General features: G+C 48.0%; 1 long non-coding RNA gene across 2 annotated transcripts in view; it reads right to left on the reverse strand.

The window, feature by feature from the left end:
- LOC141584668 (uncharacterized) overlaps positions 1-16,267 on the reverse strand; it is a 54,916-nt gene that overhangs the window by 37,484 nt on the left and 1,165 nt on the right. For both annotated transcript variants that reach the window (XR_012517857.1, XR_012517856.1), the window contains exon 2: positions 12,622-12,775. This is a non-coding gene — a long non-coding RNA (uncharacterized LOC141584668). The remainder of the gene's footprint in view (positions 1-12,621; positions 12,776-16,267) is intronic.

Genomic DNA, 16,267 nt, shown 5'->3' on the forward strand with positions numbered 1-16,267 from the left:
CAGTGTCACCTCAGCCACTCAACTAGAAGACAAGCTCCGTGTGGCTATTGAGGCGTCAGCTGCCTCCCTGGCTTCCCTCCAGCGACAAATCACGTCGCTGGCCCAGGAGCAGGGCTGCTACTACATCAAGGAAACAGGTCTTGTGGAAGAAACCGTCAACGCTCTCTATCGCCTCCAAGAAGACCTCCGCAAAAAGCAAAATGCATCAGTCTCGCCTCTCAACTGGTGGTAATCCCCCATGCTTACCTGGCTAACCCCTATTATCACTTCCATTATTGTAATTTGCCTTCTGCTAATGCTAGCCCCTTGTTTCCTCAGGTTTTTACAGGCCCGCATGAGGAAAATCTTCAGGGTGGCCGTAAACCAAATGCTGCTTCACCCCTATGTCCGGCTCCCAACCGAGGCACCAGCCAACTGACCCCCCCTCACTCCGCCCCTACTCAGCAGGAAGTAGCCAGAAAGAAGCGGCATCCTGTATCATCAAAAGGGTCGGAATGTAAGGCCGGCTGCCTCACTGGGAGCTGAGACACGCCTATCCCTCTCCGTGCCTAAAAACTACGTCACCATTCCGCGCTTGGCATCAAGCCCGCTGTTGAAAAACCCCGCCAAAATTTTTAAAAAGCCCGCCAAAACCTGCCCAATAGCATTTTGGCCCATCCAGGTCCCACTCCCCTGGGCAGCTCGCTCACCGGAAATCCCGCCTACCTTCTGATAGCAGCTTGCCCCAACCACATTCTGTTCCCTCAAAACCAATCAAGACACCCTCACTCGCTATAAAACCCCACTCCTTGGGAAGCCGCGAGCGACTTCTCTGGCCACTCTTTGCCAGCCACAGAACCTCACCCGGGAGCTGAATAAATTGGCGTTTAATTTTCTTATACTGGCCTCAGTTTCCTCATTTTAAACTCGGCAATAACCCTTACAGTAACTTTCATGAAACATCAAATCTAGAGACCCGTAGTGGGCAGAACAGACCCTTGCTCTCCAAATGTGCTTTGTCACCCTCGGAATTCTCTTTCCTTTTCTAGCCGCTTCTTACCATCTTCCCAAACTTATCACTGCACTTATCATCAGCCTTTGTCATCAGCTGATGAGGCCATCAACTGCTTGTTTTTATTTGGAGAACCACCAGGGCTCAAGCTCACAGCCAGAGAAGCCATGGGCCTCCTGAACTCACTCTCCATGCTTTTTAATTTCCTTCCCAGCCCTCTGTTTATCATGGGCAGTGGTCTCATTTAAAACAGAAAATCACTTCTTGTCACTTGTCCTGTCAGAAGTCTTCTGTTCATCTAGCCTGACCTGGTAGCCCCATTGCCCGGCTGTCTGTTTCCGACCTTCAGCTATTTTTCTGGAGGTGACTTAGCAAGCTGCACTCACTCTTCTCCCCTGAGAGTTCCCTAGGCCGGTGGCTGCCTGGGAAGACATGTGCAAGTATTACCACCGCTCAAGATGCATTTCTCATGATGAGGCAGAGGCGAAACAAAGCAAGCCTGTACATCATTTTCATTCACCACTGAGGAATTGCAAATACTGTGAAAGTGAAACACATTTGCATTATTCCAATCACCTAATTTATCTGGATTTCCACCTTCATTGGTGAAACAAAGGAGTCAGTGAAGCAAAATCAACAAAGCTTTGGGAACTCTTGTAAAAGTAAATAAAATAAATATTGTGATTCCACAATATGTTTGGACATATTTTGTATTATCTCTTCATGATTCAGGCTGGGGGCAGGAGGGGAAAGACGGGCAATTGCTGTAAATCAGGCTTTTCCTGAATTCAATAGCTATATTTCATGGACTTTAGGCTTATGCAATTTCAGAGCCAGAAACAATTTGTGTGAGTTATCTATTGCTGTGTAACAAAGAACCTCAAATCAGCAAATATTTATTATCACTCAGTTTCTGAGTGTCTAGAATCCAGGAGTGCCTTAGCTGGGTTGTTTGGGCTCCGATTCTTGCATGAGGCTGTAGTCAAGCTGTGGGCTAGGACTGCGGGTGTCTCGAGGATTGGCTGAAGCAGGTGAATCCACTTCCAAGCTCACTCGCATGGTTGCTGGCAGCCCTTGGTTCCTCACAGGCTGTGGGCCAAAGGCTTCAGTTACTCACTGGCTACATCTCCAAAGAGGTGCCCATGACATGACATCTAACCTCTCCCAGAGAGATCCAAAGCAGAGAGAGAATGACCAAGAAAGAAACCACAATAACCTTTTAAAATCCATCATCAGAAGTGACATACCAACCGCCCCACGTACAATGACAAAGTAATGACAGGAGATAGGGACTGCTGGACACTGTCTTGGAGGCTGGCTACCCCAGAACCTTAGAAATAATGCAGGCTGTTAAACACACGCTCTGAATTAAGAGACCCCCCCTAAACAGGCTTTGTGTGAGCAACATAGCTGTTTATTCAGCCAGGTGGTGGTGGTGGTGGTGGTGGTGGTGGTGGGTGGGTATGGGGGGAGCTGAGTCTGAAGAGAGAGTCAGTGGAGGGTGGTGGGATAGGAATTGGTTTTATAGGTTTGGGGGTAGGTAGAAGTTACAGTTCAGGAAGGTTTTGCAAGCTGGGAGGGGGTTGTAGGGTCTGGAGTTACAAGGCTGATGAAGGTCGTTATAAAGTCCAATTGCCTTTTCAGTTGAGGCGGGAATAAGGAACAACAGAAGAATGTCTCAAGTTAATTAGGTGCCACAGGGGTTGATCATTCTTCCCCTTTCTGGGGTCTTCCAGTTACTTCAGATTTTCTAGTTCCAGGAACTCATCTGGAGTGTATGTGCAGGTCACAGAAATTACCACGGCATAGTCCATGGTGCAGTCAGCCAGCCTAAAAGACTTTACACAGGCCGGTTCCCTTAATGACAGCTAAGGAAGCTAAGGTCCAGAGAGTTAGCCTCTGAGTCAGTTGGCCAAGAATATGCCAAAGGTTAATCACCAAACCAGAACTTGAACCCAGACTTTCTATATTTTAAAATACTGCAATTTAGCAACTACATATTTTACTCATTCAGTGCATACCAAAAGCAAGAACTGGACTCGGCAGCAGGAGATTCCAGGATAAAGAAGACAATCACAGTCCCTGGCCACAAGGTCACAGGCCTGGGGTGGAGTGGGATATAAAGAATGAGATTATCCGGTAGAATGTGTAAGGTCGGACGCCTCATCAGGAGCCCGGACAGCCACCCAGCTCTACACTCAGCACCCAGTTGTGCACCCAGACCTCCTGTCGGGAATTCCAGCTGATACAACCCTAACCAAATCCTGCACCAAAAAACTCGCCCAACAACCCGCCAACCAATAGCGGCCCAATCCCGCTCCCCCAGAGCCAATCAGAGCACCCTGCTGTTGCTGGTAGACACAAAAACTCCATGCCCCAGGAAGTCAGTGCGACTTCTCTGTCTCCTTTTCCCCCGACCATAGAACCTCACCCAGGAGCTGAATAAACTGGCATTTAATTTTCTTATACTGGCCTCAGTTTCCTCATTTTAAACTCGGCAATAACCCTTACAGAATGGAGCACACTTCATCAGAAAGTTACAGCTGAAGACCCATGACAGTTCAAAGGCAGGCCTGATTCCACTGGCACCCTCAGGGGAGGCTTTGTGGAGGTGGTAACATTTGAGTTGGGCCTTGAAGTTCGGATAGATTGAGGCAGATGGGGATGAACAGGGTGGGGCTAGGCTGAGAGTCCATGATTTGACCCTGATATCTCGAAATCTAACTCTGTGAGCTTCAACTATGACAGTATTAATCAAGGGCTCCAGCTCTGAGTTACCCTTTTGGCTACTGATGACTAAACTTTGGGGCTATCTGGAAGGAGGACCTTGATAGCTTTGGTAAGAGCTTCAGTTGCCTTGGCTGCCACTGATGTTTTTACTGATGATGCTGACATTTTGTGATCAAGACTTTGAAACCAGCTTCCTGATCATAGCTATTAATGTCATCCAGACAATCCCCCAATACTGTACAGTGGAAAACCAATTTTAAGTAGTTTGTGAGTCCATGTCTGTTTGTTTCAAAAAATCAGCCTTGCCTGTTTACCTGCTTTCAAGTTGATGTAGGAAGTTTACTAGTGGGGAGGTGGTAAGAGGTTAGAAAGGGTGGGCTTGAGTTGACGGCAGCATTTCCCCAACCACAGCCCTGAAGCTTTCAGGAAGGAGGGATTGGAGGGGCAGCCAGTGGAGGTCCATTACAGAATGTGTTCAATCGGGCTCATTATCCACCATGTTTAGAAAACCCACAGGTGGGCCTAGCACAATGGCTCACGCTTGTAATCCCAGTACCTCGGGAAGCCAAGGTGGGAAGATCACCTGAGGTCGGGAGTTCCAGACCAGCCTGGCTAAGAGGGTAAAACCCCATCTCTACTAATAATACAAAAATGAGCCAGGCATGGTGGCAGGTGCCTGTAATCCCAGCTACTTAGGAGGCTGAGGCAAGAGAATTGCTTGAACTTTGTAGGTGGAAGTTGTAGTGAGCCAAGATTGCACTACTGTGCTCCAGGCTCAGCTGGGTGATAGAGTGAGACTGTCTAAAGAAAAAAAAAAAAAAACCCCACAGGTATTGATGAATGCCTTCAATGTAACTGATTAATGTGTAGATGGCATCATTTGGATGAAAAGTTTTGAAACTATAAAGCAAGATTCATTAATGAGTCATGATATCAAATTTATAGCACCAATCCAGCATTGAAAAGAAGATTAAAACATGGAAGAGATAAGTAATGCTTTGTAGAACTTTTGTTTCAGTTACTTGCATGTGTGTGCAATGAAAAATATATTTCTTTTTGATGTGACCACAGACAAAACAGTTTATCTACTGTATTTTTTTTTTAAGTATTTTATTTTTGAAAACAGGGTTTTGTTTGTCACCCAGGCTGGAGTACAATGGTGATCACAGCTCACTGTATCTTCAGACTCCTGGGCTCAAGCAATCCTCCTGCCCTCAGTCTTCTGAGTATCTGGGACTACAGGCAGACCACCATGCCCAGCCAGGTTTATGTTTAGTAGAGATAAGTCCTCACTAAGTTGCCCAGGCTGGTCTTGAACTCCTGGATTCAAGTGATCCTTCTGCTTCAGCCTCCCAAAATATTTCTAAGTACTTTAGAAACATAAAACTAACATTTCAAATGATAGTGTAGATAGTACTTCTTGGGATAATTTTTTTTTGATAGAACAGTTTATCTACTGTATTTTTTTTTTAAAGTATTTTATTTTTGAAAACAGAGTCTTGCTCTGTCACCCAGTCTGGAATTCAGGGGCACTATCTCGGCTTACTGTAACCTCCGTCTTGAGGGTTCAAGAGATTCCCCTGTCTCAGTTTCCCAAGAAGCTGGGATTACAGGTGCACACCACCATGCCCAGCTAATTTTTGTATTTAGTAGAGATGGGGTTTCACCACGTTGGCCAGGCTGGTCTCAAACTCCTGACTTCCGGCAATCTGCCAACCTCGGCCTCCCAAAGTGTTGGGATTACAGGCGTGAGCCGCTGCGCCCAGCTAGGATAAATGTCTCTTTAAAAAACTCAACTTTATTGCAACACACTTAACATATAATAAAATTTACTAATTTTAAGTGTGCAGCTTAAGGAACTTTCACAGATAGATACAGTTGTGTTACCACCACCAAAGTCAAGATGTGGAAGAACTCTTTTACCAAGAAGATTCCTGTTTTCCTCTCAGTCAGTCTCCTTCCATCACCCAGCCTGTCGTGTACAGCAAGGGGTCAAGGTATCTAGGCCACAAGCACAAGGAGGGGTAAGTTGACCAATACGTATTGAGGATCCATAGCATGTAGGGCCTTGGAGGTTAGAGGATGACCAGGACTTTGGGTTTACTCTAAATGAAATGGGGAGGCATGGGAAGGTTTTAAGCAGAGGAGTGATCTGACTTAGGTTTTGGATAGATTATGGAGAAACTACTTTATATATACACAAGGGTTGAACAATAAGAAACTATGCTATAGGTAAGAGAGCCAGACTTCTCACTGCTGGGGAAAGAAGTTACAAATGAGAAATAAGGGAAGGAAGGCTACTGTGATCTTTGTGGATGGGAGTTAGAGGCATCAGTAGGCACTTGTGTGTGGAGCGCCAGCTAGATACAGAGAAATAAATATAGACATGCCTGTAGACATGGGTTACATGTGTGTGCATGAGTGTATGTATGTGTGTGTGTGGCCATCTTAATCTTAAATCTTCTAATCCATGAACACAGGTTTTCTTTCCATCAAGTTATGTCTCTTTAAATATGTATTTCAAGAATGTTTGGTCATTTTCAGGGTGTAAGTCTTGTATTTCTTTGGTTAAATTTATTCCTAGGTTATTTTTTATGTCATTATGAATGTAACTTCTTTTTTTGTTTGTTTTTGTTTTTTGAGATGGAGTCTCACTCTGCTGCCCAGGCTGGAATGCACTGGCGTAATCTCAGCTCACTGCAACCTCCATCTCCTGGGTTCAAGTGATTCTCCTGCCTCAGCCTCCCTAGTAGCTGGGATTACAGGCGCCTGCCACCAAGCCCAGCTAATTTTTGGCTTTTTATTTTTATTTTTGTATTTTTAGCGGAGATGGGTTTCACCAGGTTGGCCAGGCTGGTTTCAAACTCCTGAACTCAAATGATCTGCCCACCTTGGCCTCCCAAAGTTCTGGGATTATAGCCATGAGCCACTACACTCAGCCATGAATGGAACTTCTAAATTAAAGTTCCATTTACACAAAAAGAAAAAAAATTAAATGAACTTTAGCTTAATGTTTGGATTGTTCACTGCTAATGGGCAGGGGAGTACTGACAATTCCTGGCATGCTGTGGAGGTGTGATTACTCAGACTTTCACCCTTAATGAACTGGGACAAGGTACAGCAGAAGTGGAGGCAGGTGAAAGGAGTAAAATCCCCTGGGCTCTTGAGGGGTTTGGAGGAAACAGTAACTAGAAGGACTGTGGAATCAAGTGACTTTTGCTGAGTGCCACTAACTCATTGAGAGAGAATGTCAGTCTCAGATCTGTTGCTCAGCAATTTACAGCCAAGTGTGAGAGTCACAGGGCCTACTTGGCACACTTAAAGAGACCCTCACCCCCTGCAGGCAGAAGGCAGAGAGAATGGAAGAGCAGGCACAGCTTCTAATTTTAAGAGAGGCTGAGTTCTCATTCTAGGCAAGTCTCTTATGTCAAAGCCAGGGGTCTGATGGGAAAGGAGTGGGACCATGAGACTTGGGATGGGGGTATTTGGGGATTCCAAGTAAGAACCATGGATTTCCAGATTCCCCTGCAGAAGTGACCCACCCCACTTTCAGGAATATAGACTCCCACCCCCACTGCCAACTTCTCCCAAAAGACTACTCAGAGGCTGCAAATGAGGCAGGTGCCTTACAAGGCAATGCTTTCCCTTAGATACAGACTTAGATACAGATCTGGTGGCCAGGAGGGAAGTGGGTCCACCACCACCTCCCTGCTGACCATCAGATCTGTATCTAAGGTCAAACCTCAGCGATCCCAGCTAGGAAGTGCTGGGCCAGCTCAGGAAGGAGGGGAGTTATATAGCAAAGGAGCTAGAGGACCTGGTTCATGCATGCCAGCTGGGACTGAAGCAGAAAGCCTGGGAATGGGAGGATAGGTGGTCTGTAAGGTGCTAGGTCAAGGTGGGCTTGTGGGTCAAGGCCATATGGCTGGGTATGGGAGAGTGTTGGTGTGGGGACACTATCCTGTGACAGGGATTCACTCCCTGGCAAGGGGATTGGGCAGCTGCTGGGGTAGCCCTGGGAAGCCTGGGTAAGGGATGGCACAAGTTAAATGAATGAAGTAGAGACGCCAGGACTGACAACAGGGGTGGGAAGGAGCAAAGATCAGAGAAGTGGGCGTAAGACCAGAAAACCCACCAGGTTAGCTACGCTCCTTGGGAGGCCTGGAGGATTCTCCATCTATCAAAGTGGGAAGGAAGGAACTGGTGAGGGGCACCACCCCACTCAGAAACTGAGTGGTGCCTGTCCTCTGGCAGGGAGAGACTGATGGGAGAGAGGCTGTTACAGAGCTGGCCTCTCTGTTGGGAATAAGATGCAGCAGTGGTTCTCAAACCAGCACACATTCAGATCCACTGGAGGACTTGTCAGAACACACAGGGCTCCATCTGCAGGTCTGGGCTGGGGCTAGCGAGTGTACATTTCTGAAAAGTTCCCAGGTGATGCTGCTAAGTTGCTCAACCAGGTACTAGACTTTGAAAGCTACTGGCTACAGGCCTAGCAGAGGGCGAGGGCAGCCCGTAAGTATCAGAAAAAAAGGTGAGTATAATTATGGTAATGAGATGCAAAGTTGGGATGGGCATAGGGGTGGGGAGTAAACTCAGGGTTCTACAGATTCAGAGATCTGAGGAATCTGTGACTCATAGAATATGGTGATCCTAGGGGAAAGACAGATGGGCTGCCAGCAGAAACACCCCTAAGTACATATATAGTCAAAAACACGTCTATGCAAAGTCATGATCCAGTTTTCCCCACGGAAAGTCATTGACCAGTTTCTGATCCTGAGTCATCAGAAACAATGGGCTGAAAGGACGACATGACAACCTCGATGGCAAGTGAGAGTCTGGTTCCTTCCCCAGAGCGACTGCAGCCAGTTAGAAAGCGAGCACTCAATTTCTTTTCAGAATGGTTGGGTTTCTACTGTGGCGTCCAAATTGACGCTGATACCTACGGACCCATAGCATCACCATGCCCCCCCCCCCGTTAGAGCAGGGACAAATGGGGATCATGTCATCAACAGAGCCCTGGCTCAAGACACAGCAGGGTCAGAATAGCGGTCTGGGCTGCAGCCACACATCCGAGGATCACTAGAATGTTATTGTATTTGAAGCCATGAGATTGGATTGGAGCAGCTACAGGTGGACAGAGAAGAGGTGAGTGGCTGAATGACTGGTGGGTGGCAATTAGGGGAGGAGCAGGCACTTGTGACAGCATTAAGTGAAAGAAACATCCTCCCCAAGCTCTCTGGCCTCCCCAGACCCCAGGATCTATGAGGAAATTGGCTGTGTCTTTCTCCTTTCTATGTTCCCAGGGCCCAGCCCAGCACCAGGCACATAGAGGGATTAAAAAACTAGCTTTCAAGTTACCTCATCATGAACACCACCAACAAATGCCACAGAAAATGTGCTTCTAGGGGCAGGGAGAGCAAATATGCTGTTCTTTGAAGGCAAATTCTTCTGTTTTTAGTTCTTATGTGGAAATGAGAAGTCTTGTCTCTGTTGGGAAGATTAATCAGGGGATGTTTCATTGTCACTTGGGTCCCTTCTCAAGTTCATTTGTAATGAGTATGACATGACTTTCCGAATTAAGAGAGAGAAGTTGTGCAGCTTAAATTACTGCACATTTTCTTGATATGACAAATGCTATTTTTGCACCTTTTGAAAAGGCAGCCTATACTCCAACAGACACCTGCTGTGACCCTATGAAACAGTGACAAGCAAATGATCTGCCCACCTAAAATAGCCAGAAGAGCTGTGACAGACTGGGGATGCTGTGGGGTCTAAGCAAGAGCGGCTGGATTCAGATTTTGGAGTGAGGTGGGGCATGAAGATGCTGTGTTCTGAAGCCTTTACTTCTCATCTTACTTATTCCTTGTAGCAATCCCATGAGGGAGGGGTTATCCTCACTTTACAGATGAGGAAACTGAGTCTGGAGGCTCAAGGACTAGCTCATCCCTGCCCTCCTGCTCCCTAGACCCAGCTGGCTGCCGACCCTGCCAAGCTGCCATCGTCTGCATCGTGCCCCGACTCTTCAGTATCTCTCCCTGGCCTTCTGGAGACAGACCCCTGGCCAGTGGCCTCCATGTGATTCAGGGCTCCGGGACTTCTCCCGTGACGATGACTGACATTTGCTGAGTGCGGTGTGCTAAGTCTTGTGCAACACACTTCACACAGCACAACAGGCAGTGCAGCAAAGTAGGTAAGGTAAGGTAAGGGTTCAAATCCTGGTTCCACCACTTTCTTTTTTCCTTTTTTCTTTCTTTTTTTCTTTGAGACTGAGTGTTGCTCTTGTAGCCCAGGCTGGAGTGCAATGGCAAGATATTGGCTGGCTGCAACCTTCACCTCCCAGGTTCAAGCAATTCTCCTGCCTCAGCCTCCCGAGTAGCCGGGATTACAGGCGCCCACCACCATGGCCAGCTAATTTTTGTGTTTTTAGTAAAGACGGGGTTTCGCCACGTTGGCCAGGCTGGTCTCGAACTCCTGACCTCAGGTGATCCGCCTGTCTCGGCCTCCTAAAGTGCTGGGATTACAGGCATGAGCCACCATGCCTAGCCAGTTCCACCACTTGCATGGGCTCAGGCAAACTACCACTCCGTGGCTCCACTTCCACATCATTCACCTGGAGCTGATAGTACCTGTTGCACAGGCTGCTGTGCTGATTATAAGTTCATCCACATGAAGAGCTCAAAACAGTGCCTGATGCAGCAGGACTATATGAGGACTAACTCTGATGGTGGGAGCCAGGTTTCCTTGTGGTCCCGGCCTGGCAGCATCTTCCTCACCTGGGAATGGACTAATGCTTGGCCCGCCCCAGGCTACTGACTCAAACTCTGTGCATGGGACCGAGGGATCTGCGTTTTAACAAGCTCTCCAGTAAGGGCAATGCACATGAAAGCTTAGTCCTTCTGACACCGCTATAAGAAGGTGCTACTTTGTTCTCATTATTACTATTACGTGGATAAGGAGATGGGCTCGGAGAGGTGGTCACGGCCAAGGTAACGCTGGTACTAAGTGCCAGGACGCAAAGTGGGTCAGTCCATTCTATACCACTGTGCCCAGCCCAGCCCTTCCTGCCAGCCCCATGCATTTCCCTTTCCCGCTGGCTTCATTTCCTTCCTGGCCAAGCCTGTTGGGGGCAAGTGTGCCTCTCAGTCCACAAACTTAGGTAGGCAGAAAATAGCCACAGGGTGATGAAAACTCAATTCCCATCCGTTGTCTGGGTGCAGAGGCTCATGCCTGTAATCTCAGCACTTTGGGAGGCCGAGGCAGGTGGATCATGAGGTCAGGAGTTCAAGACCAGACTGGCCAACATGATGAAACCCCGTCTCTACTAAAAAATACAAAAATTAGCTGGGCATGGTGGCTCATGCCTGTAATCCTTGCAACTTGGGAGGCTGAGGCAGGAGAATTGCTTGAACCAGGACTCAGGAGGCGGAGGTTGCAGTGAGCCGAGATCACATCACTGTACTCCAGCCTGGGGTACAGAGCGAGACTCCATCTCAAAAAAAAAAAAAAAATTCCCATCCATTAAAGGGGTTAGAGATCGGACCCCCTTCCCTGGATTGCGCCAGACTGTTGAGGACTTACACAGTGCTAAGGCACCAGGGCTGGGTCTACCTGGATAGGTCCTCACATCACCTATCTGCTGGCATCAACTTGCCTTCCAACAGAGCCCCAGGTCTTTATCCCTACACGCAGAGGCTGGGACAGTGGGCCACTTCGGATAATTAGGCAGCTTGTTTACTGCACAAACATATCAGGATGGGGTGATCGGTGGGACTGAAATCCCACCTGAGCTGTCTTTGCTGAGCTATGGATGTAGGTGCAGGGCAGTCTCCACCCTGAGGCAGGGTGTCTCTTCCACAGCACCAAGGAACCATCCATGGACCAGGTCGTGCATCCATGAGCTCATTCATCTTCCCAGAAAGGGTGCCTTTCCTAATTTGCACAAAGGAAGCTTAGAGATGGATGTGGCCCTGCTGGCATGGACCCATGCTGATGGAGAGGCTCCCATAGGTCTCCTCTGCCACTTCCAGGTGGCACTCAGGCTCCTGGCTTCACTCAGGCTTGGGGCGATGGGGTGTTGGGGAGGGAACCAGGGAAGGCTACCCTGGGCCATGAGGTGGCCTTTCCTCTCAGGCCCACAACCTCCCCAAGGCTGCCCTGGAAAGTAGGGCACAAGGGGCCCGTAGGATCTGTGCTTGGATAAACACAATATAACTGGGGGTTTGCTGTTGCCTGGGGCTCTGGCCAGGAAAGGGTAGAAGGCTCCCCTCGCTAGGACCCAGCGGCTGTGCTTCCATTCCACTCCATTGCCCCTCCTTCAGTATTTTCTTGCCTCTGGGGAAACCCAACGCTCCTCAGCCTTCTTTCAGGAGTTTCTTCCCAACTTTTGTCCAGCTAGAAGTCCTCTCCAAGTTCCTAAAATCTTGGATTTTGGAGACCACAGTCAGACCTTTTCTCTTCATGTAGGGCACAGCCCTCCCCACAGGCAGTGAGCAGAAGGAATGAGCTAGGTGGCAGGAGAGGGAAGGGAAGATCTATGAATCCCCCCACCCCACAATGATTGCACGTGCCTGTGAGCCCCGTGGAGCGCAGGCCACACTGTGCCAGGTCCTCCTCATAGGGAAAGACTTGCTATTCCCGCTTCCCCAGCCCGGAGCCGGGGCTGATGGAAAGGCTGCAGCCCCTGGCGCGAACAGCCTCCTGCTTCTTGGACTTTGGTAAAATTCTGGCTGTGCAAGCCCGCGCTGCTTCCCATCCACCGCGCCAATCACGCAGAGATTGAGCGGGTCCCTCGCCCGAGGCGGCCCCAGAGCTGCCCCTCTGGTCTCCATCCCGGAGCAGCGCCCTCCCACCCTCCTTGGGCGGCACTGTCCCAGCGGCTGGGCGTTTTCACCCCTTACCTCTGGCTTCCCATGGGTCATCTACCGACCGCAGGAAGGGGGCGCACATGTCACTCTCTCCTCTCCAATTCGGCTACAACTCTGAATTCGATCTTCACTGCAAACGACACCATCTGGTTGTTGGTCCCTAAGGTGTTCAGCCTGCGGAAGGCGGCTGTGGTTAAAAAAATAAAAGTACACGATACTGGGTCCTGAGCAATTTGTTTTGTATTAGGTCAATTCTAGAAAAAAAAATTACAGGTCATTGTTTTTATCCAAACTAAACATTGTTTTATTGGTGGGGGCGCAGTGGCTCACTCATTCCTGTAATCCCAGCACTTTGGGAGGCCGAGGTGGGCAGATAATCTCAGGTCAGGAGTTCAAGACCAGCCTGCCAACATGGTGAAACCCTGTCGCTACTAAAAATACAAAATTAGCCGGGTGTGGTGGCCTGCGCCTGTAATCCCAGCTACTGGGGAAGCTGAGGCAGGAGGATTGCTTGAAACCAGGAGATTGCTGTGAGCCAAGATTGCACCACTGCACTCCAGCCTGGGCAACAGAGTTAGACTCCATGTAAAAAAAAAATTGTTTTATTAAATCTCATTACCTATCTACCTATCTATCTATCTGGATATCACCCACAGATACAGATATTTTCCATATATATTTCATATATATATATTCTTTCAGCTTAGATTACCCACTCTATTGAATAGAAGAATGTCAATAAGAAGCGAAGACTGCAAGACTCTTATTTTTTTTGCCATTAAGCTATTAATAGAAATGCATAATTGTTAACATGTTAGCAACATGGCTTTCAAATTTTTTATTACAAAAAATAATAAAGTATACACTGCTCCTTATCATAAATTCCACATAGTGGATTGATTTTGGCAGAATGGTTTTATCGATTTTTGCAGAACTCTGGTGTTCCTGCTAACAAATGAATGCAGCACCATGAATATTGCTTCATATTTTTGTTTACCTTAGCAAGAAAGACAAGGGTGAAATAACAGAGAAACTTCACTCATTCCTATTTATGATGTAACTTCTTTTAAATGTTTTTTGTATTTTTAAATTTTGCTGGGACAGGACCTTGCTCTGTTACCCAGGCCAGAGTGCAACGGCTCCATCACAGCTCACCAAAGCCTCGACCTCCTGGGGTCGAGCGATCCTCCCAGTTCAGCCTCCCGTGTAGCTGGGACTATAGGTGCATGCCACCCATGCCCATTTAATTTTTCTTTTTTTTTTTTTGTAGAGGGGGGTTTTGCCATGTTGTTCAGGCTGATCTTGAACAACTGAGCTCCAGGGCTCTCCATGCCTTGGCCTCCCAAAGTGTTGGGATTATGAGTATAAGCCACCGCCTAGCCACGAAGCAACTTCTTTCCTGATCTGGATACAGGTTTTTGAGACACTGGAAAAACATTTCCTCAAATTTCTGTGCTATTCACAATTCAATAGCTATAGACGCAACATACCACTAAACTTAATCTGCACTGTTAACATACTCTCCACTGCTTTTAAAGGCTAGACAATCAACAAAACAACAAATCCACAAAAACAAGTCATTGACTGATTTTTTGTTGTAAATACTCAAGCAACCAACACCATGTCAGTGAATATGGAGTAGGGTAGGCACGATAGTCATTCATAACTTCAAGAACAGATAATAGGAAAATGCAGTGAAATAATAAGAAAGTGATACGTTTTGAATATTTGTTTGTTCTTAAGCTTCTATAATTAATTTTTAATAATGGCTGTGTTTAACAGGTGGTCCACAAAATCCTTGAAATGTAACAGTTGGCACTCACAGACCTGCAGGAGCCAACCGCAGCACACCACTGCCAGGCTCCAGTGACTCTGGGCTTCTCCAGTGGGAGGCACTGACAAGAGAAGGGTGGCTGGGAGGAGGAAGAACTGGGTTTTCCTCCTCCTGCTCCCTCCTGGGATCCATTCTGCTCCTCAGGGGGCTCTTTTCCAGCACTCTAGGCTTCTCCAGGCTCAGCCAACACCCGAGGATGCTAACAGCTTCTTGGCCTCTCGCTCCTTCTGGTCCTTGGTGTATGGTCCTTCATCCCATCCCATCAATCATTCCCTTCCTTTTGAGTTTGCCTCTGCTTACTGGCGAGACCCTGCCTGCTCAAGCCTGCTCCTGTGGTCACAGCTTCTAATACTGCTAGTCACGTCACCCCTCTGACCTTCAGTATTGTGAGGATTCAGTGTGAAACAGCAGGATATTAACCCGAAAGAGCAGCTGGGGGTACATCCCCCCTGCCCTCTGCCTCCATCTCCTGGCCCTGCTAGTTCCTGATCCCCTACAGGTATTGATTGACTTATGACCTATGCAACTTACTACCATTCGACTTCACGACCACAATCGCTAGCCAAGACTGCTCCGTGTCTGGCAGCGCAAACGTTGCCCAGCTGGGCGTACTACAGTGCGGACCAGCTTCTGGCAGGACTACCATCTCCACATGCACCATTTCAACTGGTACATATAGCCTACTGAACTTAAGACCAAATCATGTTATGACGTCCCGACCGTGTTCGTAAGTCGAGTACTACCTGTATAACTTTTTCCCTACCTGGGCAGCTGTACCCTGGAACAGTCAATTCCTTGGGACAGGATTTACAGCAGAAATCGGGGAAAGGTTTTGAGTTTCCAAGTCCAAGACCCTGAAGGGCACCGGGCAAAGAAAAACTAATGAGTCCGTGCAAAGTGTCCTGCTGGGACCCAGTGGTTCCTAAGAAGGCTCTCCCAGCCTGCAGAGCTGTCCCCTATCCGGACAGATGTGGGACAGCAGAACCCCTGTTAGTTTGGGGAGTCAAAAAGCTGAGAATAAACAGCTGTAGCAGAGTCCAGGCAACTGTGAGAGCTGCCCCCTGCACCCCAATGTCCCAGAGTGGACCAGGACTGGTGGGGCCTCCACATAGGTTTGGGTAATGACACCACAGCAGCTCTGTTGTTTGACAAGCAAAGGCCAGGTGTCAGTATGCACCTGGGCGAATGAGAGAAGAACGAACAATGATGGGGTGATGGGGGACTCCAAAACCCTCTGTCGCACACCAAGGTGAAGAAACCCAAGCACTGAATAAACCCACTCTCCACCTCCACTTAGTCTTAGCAGAGAAGGACAGGGAATTATTAATTGAAAGATATTAATTTCTACCACCTATAGAATGGGATCTCCAACACAAGGTCTCTAGAAAAAGAAAGGTCCACTTTCTATGTTGCTTGTGATTGGAGACTCATGCCTGTGACAAGAAGAGCACTGGAAGCTTTCCCAAAGGCCCTGGACCAGCTTGCTGAGCAGCCCACCTTCCCATGCCATCCGTAAAATACACTAACCACTAACCCTGCCACGAGGATCCCTCTGGCCAGTGGATGACCATCCAAGCCTCCCCTGGGTACCTGTGTCACCACCAGTGCAGGTGCACCCCAACCAAGGGCCAGCTGGTTTGTCCCCGTGAGCCTTAATGACACTTATACTGAGAACTATCATGCATAAGTAACTGCCATGAAAACAAATGCAATGCTAGTGCACAAAAAAAGAGCTGTGGTATCTATGGAGATTAAACTGATACTTTCTTAGGGAAACGTTGTTGGAACGAAATAGCTGTCACATTAGGGCTGTGCTTGGGACATCTGTAAAAGTTTTTGGAGATG

Source organism: Saimiri boliviensis, chromosome 5, assembly GCF_048565385.1.
Source record: "Saimiri boliviensis isolate mSaiBol1 chromosome 5, mSaiBol1.pri, whole genome shotgun sequence".
NCBI lineage: Eukaryota > Metazoa > Chordata > Mammalia > Primates > Cebidae > Saimiri > Saimiri boliviensis.